A 3,783-nucleotide genomic window follows, 5' to 3' on the forward strand; every position below is an offset into this window, starting at 1 on the left:
GCCAGCCCTGGAAGGCAACTTCTGAAGTAAAAAACACTGCACCCAGACACAACTCTAGCCAGAAGTTAGATAGCACACATAAAGTTGGGACTGGATCAGACCAGTCAGATTAACTCTTTCAGACTCATGAAAATGGCAAAAGATCTTTAAGGACCACAGATAGTATGAGATTGGGATTTAAACTGTGTCCAAAAGGTAACAGTGCCAAAGGACTCTTTCAGTATCACTGATATTCCTTGTGGCTGGGACAATATGAGCTCACCTTTTACGATCATTATGAATTAAACTACATGTGCTGCCTTTTGGTTTTTCCGTGATTCATGGATACTTTCCCTCCTGAAGGGAAGGAATTGTGGGGGGAAAAAATAAGGTTCAATCTCTCCTCTGATTTCTGACCTGTGTTGAAAGACTACCCTCCTGAGCCTCCCTATTCCGCATGTTATACTTAGAACTTTTTCAATTCTGGCACTGAAAAAGTAGACTCTAGTCTTTCCACCTGACACCCTCTTCTGCCCCAGTAACTGTTATTGGTTGCAGCTAGTTCTAATTGTCTTTTTGGTTATAGCTGGGGAAAGAATTAAATCTGCCCCTAATCCTTTTTTGTGTAGTTGTCTTAAGAGGGAGCTCTCGTATCAGGCCAGCCATACAGTATTTATAAATATGTCTCTGTTCCTTTTTAACTGTCACCTGATGGGATCACAGCACACATTGGTAGGTTCATTCCAAAGTAAAATAATTGTTTGAAATGGAGACCAATTAGTAACTCAAGGTTAATTTCCAACATAAAATCAAGTCATGCTTACAATTAATCCTGAACTGACAAGCTTTCAGACAGGAGGTCAAAGCTGAGGGGCGAAGGATGCGTCTCCAAGGAAGATGAATCAAGATATTTGTCCATGCAGTGACTTTATACCACGGCCAGGCAATTCCCACATCGGACTGAAGAGGAAGAGGAGATGGAGTCTGGTTTTGGAAAATGCAATGAAAGAAGTTGTTAGCAAACTGACAGGATCAGAGGAAAGAAAACAAATCACTGTTAAGGAAGTGCGAGGGAGCAGAGTTGACTGGGCTGCACCAGCCAGCACTCAACAGCATTAGCTCAACTGTTTGGTCTTCATGTGCTCCACGAGCAGAATGCTTTTCCCTCACAGTGACTATAATCCACACAGGACCCAGGAGGTCTTGGGCAGTGATACAGTGAACACCGTAGCTGTTACCTAGTGGCACAGCTACACGGGTTTTCACAAAGGGCACCAGCCACTGCCCAAAGACAGCAGCAGCAGTTAGGTACCAGGACTTGTGTTCTCTTCCCAGCTTTCAGTCTAAGCAAATTCCTGCCTCTAAACCAATGGAGAAGGCCTAGTTTATACCTGGTGTAAAGGTAGGCGGCGATCTGCCGTGGCCTGCACCTGCAGGCCGGCAGCCCCGAGGCCCGGCCGTGAGGGAGGGCAGAGCCGCGCCCGGGGCAGGGACGTTCCTCTCCCCGCACACGACCCCGCCTGGGCGCTGCCGGCCGGACACGGGATTCCCTCCGGGGCGGTCGGGCCGCGGCCGTGCGGGACGGCCCAGGGAGCACCACCGCGGCTCTCCCCCGCCGGGCTCCGAGGGCCGGCCGAGCTGACCGGGCCGTTTCACACAGCAAAGCCGCTCCCCACCGGTGTGTGGGTGTCCCCCACCCCGCTCTGCTCTGGCGGCAGTACCGGGCGGAGCCGCGGCCTGTCAGCTCGGCGGCAGCGCGCCCCCTGGCGGCCGCTCCCGGCGGCTCCGCAGGCCCGCCTGCCCAGGGCCGGCCGTACTCCCACAGAAGGGCCTCTCCGCTGCGTGGGCGACGAGCACAATTAACACGAAAATATTCGCCAAACAAGCCCTTGACAGAAAGCCAACAATTCTATTTGCTGAGCCCGAAAAGCGCTCCGTTTGGCCGATGTGTGTGGACGGCCTAGGCCGGCACGCACGGCACGCGTGGGCCATCCCACAGCGGAGGCCAACTGCTCCAGGGAGATCCAGGTGTCCACACCAGCCTCCCCTGCAGAAAAATACGGCAATGGGCTCAATACAGACAGGTTTGAAAACTGTATAATAAATAGATATAACAAACGGAATAATTGGAATAGCAGTTACAACGCTCTCGTACTTGGCACAGAGGAGCTGTGTCATTAACATAATACTTAAAGAGGGGGCACTTCTGGAAGGTGAGGGAATCCTAACTGGAAATCCAGAACGTAGTGTCAGATACTCAGAAGTGTTTTGGAGCCAACAGCCACAGACTCATTTAAAATAGCAGACTCTCTGCAGAACTCCAGCCTCGGAGATGTGCCAGGCAGTGCCGCAGGGCCATTGGTCTCTCTAAAGGCACTTCAGCATCAGTACACAGTCTGAGATAAACTTGTGAGAAATGAAGTCCTGAAATATCCTTTCAGAATGGCATTGAGGAGTGGTGGTGGGAATAATCAGCAGCGTTAAGATCTACTAAGTTAGAATTTCCTATTAGAAACACAAAGAAGTCTCAAGGCATGTAAATATCTGGTTTTCCCTGCTTGCTTTGATGTTAAAAGACCGACAGGCCCAGATGAGCAAAGATCCCCACAGATTAAGTTACACTGTCACAGTGGTCTTCCTTCTTATTTTCTATCACAGTCTGGTCTCCCTCTACCAAGGCATGTTGTAACTAAAGGAAAAAAAAAACAAACTACAAAACAAGTGATCTGTCAACTCTTGAGAACACCTCGTGCACTCTTCAGCTTTCACATGCCATAGCTCCACAGCACCATGAGCTCGCTACAAGTACTGTAAAAATTCAGGGACAGGGAAACGTGCTTGCTCAGGCCACCCGTTCCAAAGCTCTACATAACATGAATGCATTTATTTTCTGCAGCATGGATGCCACGAGGCATCTCACCAAAACAGTAGGAAATACTGCTCACCTCCCTGACAAACCTTCCACAAGCACTATCCACAGCCCTACTCAGAAACTGGCACTTGTGAGACCATACTGCGTTTTGTGTCCAGTTCCAGCTTCCCAGTACAAGACCAACAATGACATACTGGAACGAGTCCACTAGCAGAAGGCCACTGAACAGGTAGGAAATAGAGAGAGGCTGAGAGACCAGGACTTCTCCAGTCTTAAGAGCAAGTTAATGTGGGGGAATCTAATTTCTGTGGTCGCCAGTTACCTGGTAGGAGGAGGATATAGATAGAGATGGTCTCTCATGATCACTTTCCCAGGGAAAATAAGATTTTATATATCAGCATGCATACCTCCCCAGAAAAGTATTAGCCCTCCTTTCTTCAAAAACTTTTTGAAAATTAATAATTTTCTAAGCAGAGTGTAATAGTTTCCAGATTGGGAGCTTTCTAATTTTCTGTTGATAGAACTTTCTCATTCACCTCCTCTCGCCTCACTTTTCTAGAAGGTCAGCGTAATACACAGGCATCAGCTCTCCCAAACAACACACTGAACTATTGACTTTCCTGTCCTACTCTATTTTGTCCTTGACAGTAAACACAGAGTTCATGGTTGACTATGCATTTGGGTTTCTGCTTTAAAAATATCACAGAAGTCACTTTTGTCTTCTGATAAAAATCAGAAATATACTTCTAATGGAGGCAGCACAGTTGTAAGACAAATCAAAGAAACTATATAGCTGAGACATTAAAGCTCCACCAACTGAAGACGTGGACAGTATTCTCTCAGATAGAGGACAAGGTTTTATAAAGTCCACCCTTCAAGGGCAGGGGAAGGAGAAAGGGGAAAAAAGAAAAAAGGAAAAAAAACCCCACAAA

The sequence above is a fragment of the Phalacrocorax aristotelis genome, chromosome 16 (genome assembly GCF_949628215.1).
Source record: "Phalacrocorax aristotelis chromosome 16, bGulAri2.1, whole genome shotgun sequence".
Taxonomy (NCBI): Eukaryota; Metazoa; Chordata; class Aves; order Suliformes; family Phalacrocoracidae; genus Phalacrocorax; species Phalacrocorax aristotelis.